Source organism: Zingiber officinale, chromosome 8B, assembly GCF_018446385.1.
Source record: "Zingiber officinale cultivar Zhangliang chromosome 8B, Zo_v1.1, whole genome shotgun sequence".
NCBI classification, from domain to species: Eukaryota; Viridiplantae; Streptophyta; class Magnoliopsida; order Zingiberales; family Zingiberaceae; genus Zingiber; species Zingiber officinale.
The window spans coordinates 58548345-58561543 of NC_056001.1; the positions used below are offsets into that span (position 1 = coordinate 58548345).

Sequence of the window (13199 nt, forward strand, 5' to 3'; positions counted from 1 at the left end):
CGTCAATGTTGCAGGCTGCGACACTAGCCGATCGACCAAAGCTTATTATTGTTGTTGCTTGATCATTTTCGCTGCTCGTGCTTGCGTGAGAATCTCCAGCTCCTCTTGAGTGAGCATCACAGTGGTTAGTCGTCCAACGTCTTCCATCTTCTCGGCTCGGATTCAGGTGGCGTTTCCACAGACGACGCCAAATATGATCCTGTCTGAAAGTCGATGAGATGGATGTTGGGGGCGTGACGTTCCTGCTGATCTCCTGTGGCGTGGACTTCGCTCCCGCCTGCAACACAAGCAACGTCAGTGCCGAGCCAGGGAAGGGATCCCCGGCAATGTCCCTCCGACGCTCAAGTCAGTCTCTGACGAAGCAAGAAGAAACAAGAAGAAGCAACGAGAACTATAGCGCAAAAGTAGAAATCGCGTGTAAAGAATACCCATCACCATCAGCGAGAGGAAGAAAGAAGGGAGCTCGAGTACCATCACCATCAGCGAAGGGAGGAAACCGATCCCTCCAGGATCCCGGCCGAGCGAAACAGACCATCCGCCTGGGAAGAGGAAAACAAGAACAACGCTTCCCGGGGAAATATAGGCATGATTGCCGGAGGGCCGACCAACGACGACTCTAACCGAGCCTGGAAGTTGTATGCTCGATGGTTAGAGATCCATGTCGTGGGGTGCAACAAGGAGAAGGCCGAAGGGCCTCAGATCAACTTCGGCCCTAGCAATCTAGAGGATGTCGAGATCTCTCATGATGATGCTTTAATCATCCGAGCGGTGATCGCCAACTACACCATTTATTGGACCTTCGTCGACACGGGGAGTTCGGTGAACATCATTTTCAAGAAGGCGTTCGACCAGCTGCAGATCGATCGAAGCGAGTTGCTGCCCATGGCGACCTCGCTTTACGGATTCACAGGCAACAAAGTTCTGTCGATCGACCAAGCAAGGTTGGTCATCTCGCTGGGAGAAGAGCCGTTGAGGAGGACCTGAACCACCAACTTCATAGTAGTGGACACACCATCAGCCTACAACGTTATTTTGGGCCAACTGACCCTTAACGAGTTCGGAGAGGTAGTGTCAACTTACTACCAAAAGATAAAGTTCCCAGTGGACGATCGGGTAGGCGAGGTCAGGGCGACCAACTGGCCGCTTGATGCTACTATGTGGAGATGGTCAAGACCGAGGCCAAAGCCGCTCGGAAGACTCCACGGCTAGAGGTAAATGTTATCATTGAAAAACCTCCCACTTTAGTATATGAAGAAAAGGAGGAGGTCCAAATCCACCCAAGCCGGTCGGAAGCCATGACCTTCATCGTCGCCGACCTGGAAGAGAAAAAGAACGCAGAGCTAATCACCTGACTCAAACAAAACCACGATGAGTTCGCCCGGTCGACACATGAGCTGCCCGACATCTCCCCGAACGTGGCTCAACACAAGCTTTACGTCCGACCAGACGCTCGATCGGTCAAACAAAGGAAAAGGGATTTCAGCGCGGAGCAAAACGCGATCATCCGGGCGGAGATAGAGAAGCTACTGGAGGCCAACCATATCAGGGAAGTCCAATTCCTGAGCTGACTAGCTAATGTTGTGCTAGTCTATAAGCGGGGCAACGAATGGCGGGTCTGCATCGACTTCCGTGATCTTAACAAGGTCTGCCTAAAGGACTTCTATCCGCTGTCTAGGATAGATCAAATAGTGGACTCGACGGCGGGCTGCGAGCTGATCTGCATGCTTGACACGTATCGAGGATATCACCAAGTGCCGCTCGCCCGCGGAGAAGGTCAACTTCATTACGACCGACGGAACATACTGCTACAACGTCATGTCGTTCGGACTGAAGAACGTCGGAGCCACCTACCAGAGGCTAATGAATAAAGTGTTCCAATGACAGATCGACCGTAATATGGAGGTATACATCGATGACATACTCATCAAATCCCTCCGAGTTGCTAACCTATGCGCAGATATCGACGAGACTTGCCAGACACTAAGGACATATGGAATAAAGCTGAACCCGAGCAAGTGTCTGTTCGGCGCAAAGAGTAGCCACTTCCTCGGTTACATTGTCACCAAGCGGGGCATCACAAGCCTCCCCTTCGAGGTCCTTCCAGGTCAGTCATCTTATCTGAAAGAAAGTAAAGTCGATCGGCGATGTCGCCAAGCTCGAGACACCATGGGCAGGACCATTCAAGGTCATGCAGAAGCTCCGTTCGGGCACTCCGTTCGGGCGCCTACTATTTGGAGGACGAAGAGGGAAGGCAGCTCGAGAGGTCATGGAGCGTGAACCATTTTCAACCCAACATGGCTGGATGAGAGGTGCACAAGTGAATCTTGTACTTTGTATTTGTTGTATGTTTGCCGAACGTAGGACAAAGTTTGAATAAAAAAAGCAAAGGTCTCTCAAGTGCATCTCCCTCAACGGTCGAGCGACGACCTTAAACCCAGGTATACGAGTTTATATCAATCGTCGAGTGACGACGTTAAACGTGGGTCTATATCAAATCGTCGAGTGGCGACGTTAAACGCGGATCTACATCAAATCGTTGAGCAGCGACATTAAACTTTTATCTCCACCAACGGTCGAGCGACGACCTTAAAACCTTGTCTCCATCGACGGTCGAGAGACGACCTTAAACGCGTGCTTACAATGATTAAGGTCCACAACAAATCGTCGAGCGACGACGTTAAACGTGGGTCTACAACAAATCATCGAGCGATGACGTTAAACGCGGATCTACATCAAATCCTCGAGCGGCGACATTAAACTCTTGTCTCCACCAACGGTTGAGCGGCAACCTTAAAACCTTGTCTCCATCGAAGGTTGAACAACGACCTTTAACCCGAGTCTGCATCAATTATCGAGCGACGACGTTAAACTCTGGTCTCCACTAACAGTCAAGCGACCACCTTAAACCCCTACCTTCATCAGCGGTAGAGCGGTGACCTTAAACCCGAGTCTTCGTTAAATCATCAAGCGGCGACGTTAAACTCTTGTCCCCATCAACAGTCGAGCGACGACCTTAAACTCGGATCTTCGCACATTCTTCATCAACAGTCGAGTGGCAACCTAAAACCAGGGTCTTCATCAACAGTCGAACGGCGACTATAAACCCTTGAGTCATAGACTCCCGTGCCACTCAGCCGAGTTTGAATTGTATTTAAATCATGGACTCAACGTCTGGATCTAATATCTCCCCCATTCGGGATCGAGCAGTCTTCATGGTCTCGGAGCGGCTTATTAGATCTCATATCTCCCCCGTTCGGGGTTGAGATGTCGGACTAGCACATGGGTTTCCTTGTTTTCCCCGTTCGAGGTCGGACAGTCTTCAAAAGCTCACTGAGCGGCAAGCATTGGTGAATAGCCGACCAAAAATCTGAAGCCTTCAGAATATGGTGACCATTCAGAGCTATTCTTTAAAATACTGCCCCAACTAAGCGGGAAATCATGAAATCATGAACACTGAATACTAGAGGGGCCAGTCGGCTGATAGAAAAATACTGAACGAAGCTAACAGCTTTGGCAAATAAACAGGAGGCAAAAAAAATATGCAAGGAGGTAAAGCTCGTTCGAGCGGACGAGCATGCATTTCAACTTCAAAATTTTACAAAACTTGAGGATTACAGATTACAGGGCTCTGCCTCACTCAAGATAATCCAGGGCGTCGTCGGGCAGCGCAGTTGTAAGCTTGTCCCGACTTATGATGTTGCTGGTCAGATCGGTCGGCAGGTGGTCTCCCTCGTGAAGCTGATTGATCGTCCCGTCGATCGCCAAGTCGAATAGATGGAGGGTCCGGTCGGTGACTTTATCGCAGAAAACATTCGAGTGGATGTAGGCTTGCTTCATAGCTTCGAATCTACTCTCCTTAGCATCTTGATAAATCCTCAATGCCGCTCGGGAGCCCTCCAGCTCGTCCTTGGCGGCAGCTAGCGCAACGTCCTTGGAGGAAATTTGGCCACGGAGGGACTTTTCTTCGGCCGAGCGGTTGTTCCGCTCAGTGACCAGGAATTCTTCAGCCTCCTTCAGCTTCTGGACGAGAGCCCGGGCCTCTTTATTCTTCTCGTTGAGGTCAGCGATGGCTCTGTTCTTTCGCACGGTCGCTGACTCGATCTTATTGTCAAAAGTGGTGACTTGTTTATTAAGTCGCTCTATCATGGTAACCTGACCGGCGCTCTTGGCCTGTTCGACCTCAAGTAGTTTGTCGCTCTTCTCCAGAGTGGCTTGCAGCTTGGCCACCTCGGCGTCAGTCTTTTCCTGAGTGGCAGAAGATTGACCGCTCGACGCATTCAGTTGTTTCACTTCCTCCTCCAAAAATGTGAGTCTGTGGCACATGGACAGACTCTCTACCCAGTACTGCGGACAAGCAAAAAGGAGTTTGTGAGTGCCGATCGGAGGTGAAGTATGAATTTACATTAAAGTACTTACTCCAATGGACATTTGGGTGTGACTGTTCGCGAGAGCGCCCGGAGGCATCATCGCCGCACGGGCTCGGGCGTCCTCCCAAATTTTGGCGAACGGCCCCCGTATGATAATCTGGTGCTTGGGGCCTTGATATCCGATGTAACAACCCAAATTTCCTCATTTTCAGTCCCAAAAGTAATTTAAAAATATTTAAAAAATGCTATAGAAATATTCTAGGGATTTTTATGTAATTTTTGGAGGTCGTTTGGTATTTTTACTAAACGAAAGAAGTTTTGACAAAAAAAAATATCTAAGCCGAGGTTCGAACCAGCAACCTCTGACCAAACCAAACCTTGATCGAATCCAGCTAGCCAACAGTTTATCAAGCGTTTCGTGAACGAATATGGAACGAGATATATATAAGTTATAATTGAAACCGAAGATACCAAATTGAAATAAAAAGGGGCGGATGAGGGAATCGAACCCGGGATCAGAGGTTTCGGCGGAATCCGGCTGACCAAGTGTGCCAGTGGTCGATGCTGATCAGATATGCAGCGACAAATATTTAAGGTATAGTATTTAATAAAAAACCCTAGTTATAAGAGGAGAACTTAGGTAATAACCCGAGACCTAATTCCTCTCCTCTCCTTTTCTCTCCCGACGGCGTAGCTCTTCTCGGCGAAAACACAGCAGGGGATCTAGGGTTCCTCTCCGGTGGTCGGCCAAGGCTATTTCGGAGGGTTTTCCACAAAGCCGCGATCACGTCGTCAAGGAGAGCACGGGGATACAAGAGGACGCTGAGTTTTGCGAGATTCTCCGAAGCCCTAAAGGTCGATCTCGGCTATGAGTCAAGGAAACAAAAGTAAGTTGCTTCTCACCTGTGGTAGGAGTAGTTTTGGATCTTATTCTTCCTGAATTCGCAGTATGTTGTAGGAGTTTTGGTATTTTGGGATGTACCGTGAGGAATTTCGAATTTCCTAGGGTTTAGTTTCTTCTGGTATTCGAATTATATTATAAAGGTTATGGTTTAGGGCTTGCTGCCGTGGGATTCAAAGGATCTGAGTTTGAATTGAGATTCTTTTGGATTTTCGGAATAAGCTGTAAAGATTAATGAGTTTGAAGCTGCTACCGTGAGTTTTATAAGGAATAAGAGAAGAGATTTGAATGAATTAATCATGCAGTTAGGCTCCCCAGCTTTTATGATCTGGTTTTCATGTTTAGATTGTTTTGTTTGTTGCTAGCTCAATGTGTACCGTCGGCTCCTATTAAGTCTCTCGAATTTCGGTTAGATTTGAAGTTGCTGCCATGAAGTTGATACAGAATTGTTAGATTTAGAATTTAACAAATAGTCTAGTGTCGAATGGCCATGGGTGGTATTGTAGTTTTCCTTCCTTGCCATAGATTGAAGTAGAGGCACTTTTCTATTTTCTTTTTTTCCATTTTTGCTGTGGATTGAAGCAGAGGCACTTTTCTGTGTTTTTCCATTATAGCCATGGCACATAACAAGATGATTATTCATGTTTTAGTTCCTTTCAGTAGCAGTGTAGAAACTTAGATTTCCTTAAGCATTTGATTCCTTTATTTCTAGTTTCCTTGCTATTAAATGTGCACGAGCAGATTTCTAGATTTATTTTCTATTGGAATAACATGAGCAGCTCCCCTTATTAAGCATTTCCGTGCAATTTTGTTAAGCTTTTTAGTGCAGTTTTATTGAGAATTCCATATTTTTGGTTAAGTAGGTATGCAGATTTTATTAAGTTTATAATGCAGAAATTTATTAATAGTATGCAGGAACTTATTAGTAGTATGCAGATTTTTGTTAGTCATAGCATGCAGATTTATTTGCTTGTTTGAACTGAAAATTTTAGAACTTCCCAAGCACAACAGTTTTAGTTTGTTTAAGTATCAAATTTCAGTTTGTTTAAGCATTCACCCTTAGTATGTTTAAGTGTGCAATTTCAGTTTATCTAAGTATTTCAATGTTAAAATTTGTTTAAACATTTCAGTTTTAAAGAATCATTCTTTTATTAGAGGTATTAACAAGTATAAGAAAGATAAAGAAAAGAAAGAAAAAGGTCAAGGTCTTAAGTAGATCCCAAGTCAAGACTTTAGGGATTTTGGCACACAAGGTGCTTGTTAAAATGTCAAGACATTTAAAGAAGAAGTAAATAAGATATTTTACTTTGAAGAGGCTAGTACCCGACTTCCGAGGTTGTCGTTAAACAAATCTAGGTGACCAATTCCGAGGTCTTGGCCCTGGTAAGACCGAGGTCTTTACCCTCGTAGAACTGGTGGCTCGCTACCCCAGTCTCTATTAGGGAGCGCGCTTTGGTACTACGCCTGGGCCCAAGAGAAGTTGATTATTATTTTGAAGTATTAAAGTATAAGTTTTGAAACAAATGAAACAAACTTCACTTATGTTTAGAGTCAGCAAGTTTAGCTTATTTTAATTCGAAGCATGCAGTGTTAGTTTTATTTGTTTCCTGTTTAGTTATTGAGCATGATTAGCCTTGTCTTTCAACATGTAGTTTTATCCTTGTATAGCATGATTAGCTATTAGAAATACATGAGTAGATTTCCTAGTTTCAGTACTTTTGACATGAGCAGCTATATATGTTTTCTTTTTAAGCATACAGTTTCTAGTTTCTTCTTGTATACATGCATATTCGAGTTTTTGTGAGTTAGATAGCGCTTACTAAGCAATTTTGCTTATAGATTGCATTTCCTCTTACTGCAGATAAAGGAAAGGAAAGGATATAGCAAAGGAAGGCGACAAGGTGGCGCGGATGGTGTGTGATGCCAGGACTATGGAAGTCTTGGGGCTAGAAAAGAGTTCTTTTAGTTTTCTTTCTTTATTACTAAGTTTCCGTGTTTTAGTGATTAAGAAACATTTGAAGTTGTACTTTAAGATCCATGTCATTTGAGATTGTTTTTGTTTTAGATTGCATGCTAAAATGAACTCAGTTTAGTAGGTATGTATTTTTGGTGTTTGACACTTATTTAATTGCGTGAGTGTTTGATATATGTTCCAGCCACCTATGGCTGATGTATATATATATGTATCTCAGTTTATGGTCACCGGTACAGGGGAGATGTTGCCGAAATTTTTCGGTAGAGACTCCTCGTGGTTTCGATCATACCGGTTAAGTAGAGTTAGTAGTTAAGTAACGGTCACCCTTATAGAGTAGTATAGTAAGAAGGGTGGTCGTTACACCCGACATGTGGTTTGTTGTACTCTTCGGTGGGCAAGTGGAGGATCGCAGTGATATGGTGCTGGCAGCTCGGGACCGACTACACCGAGGTTGCCCTACCTGAGGGGCGAGACACTGCCACCGAACAGATGTGGGACTTCTGAACATTGGAGGGCTTCAAAGTCGGTGGCATGAAGGCCACCGACGACACGAAGAGAGTCCCTTGGGGCAGATCGGCAAGGGGCGACATCTGATCGGACGACACGGAGGCCACCGTTTGTTGCACCAGAGTTGGGGTCGAAGTTTTGACCCGCTCGACTGACTGCGCCGCTGAAGTAACCGGACACGATGGAGGTTTAGCTCGGCGCCTCTTGCGCCTGTTCAGTGGCACATTAGAGGAGGTCGAGCCTGATGGCTCCTCAACGAAAATGATGGGTCATTACTCGGCTGGAGTCTGTGAGCCCGAGGCGGCTCCTCCGCTTGATGCGTGGCTAGCCTCGCCTTCGCCCACCACCATGGGTGTCTCCTTGCTCAGGGAGAGCGGATCTTCGTGGGAGATGGCCGACTGCAGGCCTTGGCTTGGCAGTTATTTAGTGGCCACCACCTCGATCGCAGTATCCTTAAGCTTTGCCTTACTGGCTATATGTGCTCGCATCATGACTTCGGCTGCAAGAGAAAAAGAAAAATCAGTTAGCATCAAAGGAAGAGGTAAAGAAGCTTCATACCTAGGCTGGTCGGCAGCCGAGTGCGGATCGAACTCAGGCCGAAGATGTACAAGATGCCCTCCAGCAGTAGCTTATGGATGTCATACTTCTGACCGGTCAGCATGGAGGTTGCGTTCAAGTAGTCCGAGCAGCTCTTGTAGCTTTTCAAAGGAGGCTGAGACGCCACTTCGAGCTGCCAGCTGGTCGGGAAGTTCGACCACTCGAGAAGGCTTATGAAAAAAAAAAAAAAACTTTTTCAATGCTTATTGGAGGTCGACATCTTGTCGAAGAATACCAAACTGACTCGTGACTAGAAGAGGAAGCCCCCCGGATCGGATATTTTGTTGGTGCAGCGGAGGCCGACAAGAGGGGGGTGAATTGCCTGAAAAATAAAAACTATACCCTCCTCGTGCTTTCAACTCAAAAATGCAATAACAATAATAAAATAACTGAAATAAAGAAACAGAAATAAAACAGAGACTCAGCAGTTAACCTGGTTACAACCAAGAAGGTTGTTAATCCAGGGCGACGAAAATCACACTAGAAAAAGTCTCCTTCACTGAAGGCAGAGAAACCTTTTACACTCTAACAGCTCAGAACTATTGCTAGGAATGAATACAGAGTTGATTGAATAATTGATATCTAATTCCTAGGTCCAGGGGTCCTTTTATAGACCCTGGAAACTCTATCTCATAGATCTAAGGCGCCTCCAACAGAGGTCCAAGGCGCCTCCAATGAGTTGTTCGGATAGAACTTTATCCGAACCTCAGCGGTCATTTTAACCTGGCTCAAGGCGTCTTCAACAAGCAATGAAAGTGCCTTCAATGTTGAAGGTGCCTTCAATGCATGTTTAAGGCACCTTCAAGGTTCTTGCTATAAATACCTTCTTGCTTGCATGGTATAAATAGTTTCCAGCCTCTTTTGACTCCTTTTCTTCTTCGCTTTGACTTCCGAAGCTCCGTTTGCTTGGGTGATTTCGGCCAACCGAAATAGGGCTCACCCGAACCCAATTTCCGATCTTTTCCTTGAGAAGCCTTCCTCCCCGGCTTAACGTCCCTCGAACGCCGTGCACATTCTTCTCGCCCACCGGTGTACTCTTCCGCAGCTCTCTCGTCCTTCGGACGCATCGAGCCCGTCGGTTCCCTTCCCGTGTTGTCCTTCTCGCTAGCTGCGTCTTCTGCTCGACTTTCTGCGCTCCTAAGCTCCTACACACTTAGACACAGGGATCAAACACAAAGCAAGACCTAACCAAATTGGTTGATCACATCAAAACAACCACGGGGTCTAACACATTTTAGGGTAATAAAAGTAATGAAAGATCTGGGGGATAAGAGAATGTCATACAGACGGAATAGGATGATGACTCCACACAACAACCGAAAGGAGTTAGGCACAAGTTGAGGAAGGGAAACACGAAAATATTTACAAACTGCTGGAATAAAAGGATGAAAGGGAAACCATAGATTGACAACAAATTGGTCTCGGAAGAAACAAAGGCAGCCGGTCGACGAGGAATTGGGTCTATCAAACGAGGAAGGCAGAATGATTTGATGATCAGGAGGGATTTCAAAAACATTTTGTAGGCTATCAACGTCGCCCCCATCGAACCTGGACTCCATGGAGGTGTACCAGGGTCCAGGGACAGGAGAAAGCGGTCGTGAAGAGCTTGCCATCATAAAAATAGACGAAAAGGGTAAGAAATGCGATCGAAAAGAAAGAAAAATGTCGCTGGAATGTCGCCAGAACAAAGAGAAATGCCGAAAAAAGATCAGAAGCAGATGCGAGGAGGAGAAGGCTTACGGGAGAAAGGTCACCGGAGAAGAAGCACCGAAGATCACCGGAGATCGAAGGAAATAAGAACTCGCTGGGGAACTCGCACGCGAAGTGTGTGGAGGAAGCAGTGTAGCAGGCTTATAAGGATCGGGCTTGGCCGACCGGAGCCGTCCGATCTAGGTCGCGGAAACCCAGGCCAAGTGATGTGCGTAGATATTATGATCGTTTATGCATGTTTTGACACACATTCACTTGCTTTATTTGTATATATTTTTTGCACGATCATCTCTCTTATCGTTTATTCAGTATTTATTACTCTTTTGTCAGAGATCTGCTCTTTGTTTCATTTTATGTTGTTAGGGATAACTTTTGGAGCGAAAACGACGATTGTCGATGCACCGGAGCAAAGCAGAGCACGCCCATGCAACCCTGCACGACCGTGTGGCCATTCCAGACAAAGAGTAGAGCACGACTGTGCAACCCTGCATGGTCGGGTGGCCATTCCCCGAGAGAAAGCAGAGCACGACCGTGCAACCTTGCACGGCTGTGCCTCATAACCAGCAGCCAAGATCCACATGGCCGTGTGAACAACACACGGTCGTGAAGTGTAGCCCGAGCCAAAACAAGACATGGTCATGCAGATGTGGCACAACCGTGCCACTTAACCCGAAGAGAAGAAGAGCTTGGCCGTGCGGATCTCGCACGGCCATGGCACGAGTCGTGAGACGCCCGTGCCCTAGCCTATATAAAGACTTTTAACTCTTCTCGTCAGAAGAGATTTACCTTAGTGCCGTTCCACGCTATCCTGGACCTCCGTTCAACGATTCGAGATCACCTTCATCATCGCATCAACTCCAGAAGTAAAGGATTGAATCCGAAAATTACTCGATGTTATTGGATAAGCATCTCTTCTCTTTCTCTCTTCTCGTTAGAGGATTGTATGCTTACTTATATTATGTCTTTGGATTTTTCTCCTGCGTCTATGGAGTAGATTCATTGTTCTAGGATCAGGGAGTAGTTGTGGATAGGGTTTGATGTAAGACTCATGTTTATGCCTTTACTCATTGGATGATTTCGCTTGCCTAGTTTCTATTTGATATGCATAAGACTTGTTGCTGAGATTACCTTGTCATATCAGTTGATTGTGTAGGAATTGATAATTTCGTAAAGAGAGGATCTTAGATCGTATACCCGAGGGGCCATAGTGATAGGGGTAACTCATTCACGGACATCTAGGATACTCCCTTAAAAGGGGAGACAACTTCTCCACAAGGAAGTAGGAGACCAAACCAAACCCCTATCTCTATCCCTAATGACACCGATTAGATTTGTATTCTTGTGATCTACCGAGGTGCCCTAGTGACAGGGGTTAACCGTAACAGGATTTCACAGGGATCTTCTCTATTTAGTGCTTAAGGATAGTAGCTTTAACTTCCGACGAATGCATGTTGATTGACAATGATGAAAAGATAGAACATGATACATCAGGTTCCACTACAACAAAATCGAACTCCTAGAACTCTTCCCAAGCCAAGTTAACCTTTCTCTCTTTTGCTAGTTCTCACATCTACTTCCCCATTTCCTTTCTTCCTAAGAAATAGTTAACTTACAACCAACGGTAGTTTAGCTAATTCTACATGAACAATCGCTATTGCTTATAACTAGTTCTCGTGGGATCGATAATCTTTTATTATTGATGACGTATCCGTGCACTTACGGAAGCATAATAAGTTTTTGGCGTCGTTGCCGGAGACTGCGTCTATAACATTAGTGAAAATCATATTGAATTAGACTAGACTTTATTTTTCTTTATTTCACTTTACTTTTTGCATTTTTATTAAAACGCTAAAAAAAATATAAAAAAAAAGAAAAATATATTTTAACTCTTTATTTACACTTGGATTATTCAATATCTTGTTCTTACATGCGAAGAACTAATCTTTCAGGAGAACTTCTGCCGTTCGATCCAGAAATTGATAGGACTTTCCTGAGGAGAAGAAACTTGCAGAAACTCCAAGCAGAACAAGAAACTTCTGAAATGGCTGGCAAACTTTTGAAGGATTACGCAACACCTTATGCACGAGGGCTTCGGTCTAGCATCACTCGACCACCAATTAAAGCCAACAATTTTGAAATCAAGCTTGCAGTGATCCACATGGTCCAGCAAAATCAATTTGGAGGAGGACCACACGACGATCCAAATCATCACTTAGAGCTTTTCTATGAGATCTGCAGTACTATGAAAGTAAATGGAGTCCCTCCAGAAATAGTAAGGTTACTTCTTTTTAGATTTTTCCTGAAAAGCAGAGCTAAGCAGTGACTTAATTCTCTACCAGCAAACAACATAACATCTTGGGATCAGTGTGAGTAGAAATTTTTGGACAAATTTTGCCCACCGAGTAAAACTGCACACATGAGGAATTTAATTGCAAGCTTCAAACAGATAGACTCAGAATTGCTATTCGAAGCATGGGATAGATTCAAGAGTATGCTGAGGCAGTGCCCCCATCATAGCCTCGAGAAGTGGTTGGTGCTACACACGTTCTACAATAGAATCAACTACCACACGAAGGTGTCCCTCGATTATGCAGTAGGAGGGATGTTAATGAACAAGAGCCTTGATGAAGTTGAAGAGATCATAGAAAATGTGGCACAGAACCACCATCAGTGGCCAATTGAAAGATCTAGAGGTTCTTTCTCTAGGAATCCAATAAAGGCATTAGGAAAATTCGACGTAGATGTAGTCACGCTCATGTCTGCAAAGCTGGATACTCTGACCAAGAAGTTTGAGACCATGGGGAATAACACAGCCAATGCAATAGTGTGTGCTTGCGAAACTTGTGAAAGTTTGGATCATGCTCAAGATACTTGCCCCCTAGGACCAATACAAGCACAAATGAACTAACTTGAGCAATGAGATGCGATAGTCAGTTATAACCAAAAGCAAAATAATCCCTACTCCAACACATACAACCCTGGGTGGAGGAACCACCCAAATTTTTCTTACCAGGGCAATCAAGATCAAGGACCATTAAAACAAAGTTACCAACCTGAGCAATAAAGCTACCAATCTGGACAACAAACTTATCAACAACAACAACCTTCACAACTGTCCAGAATCGAAAAGATGCTTGAAGAA

General features: G+C 45.1%; 1 non-coding gene across 1 annotated transcript; it reads right to left on the reverse strand.

The window, feature by feature from the left end:
- Positions 1 to 12469: 12469 nt before the first annotated feature.
- LOC122018266 lies at positions 12470 to 12577 on the reverse strand. Its single transcript, XR_006121693.1, has one exon. It is a non-coding gene; the product is annotated as a small nucleolar RNA R71 (small nucleolar RNA).
- Between the last annotated feature and the right edge of the window lie 622 nt (positions 12578 to 13199).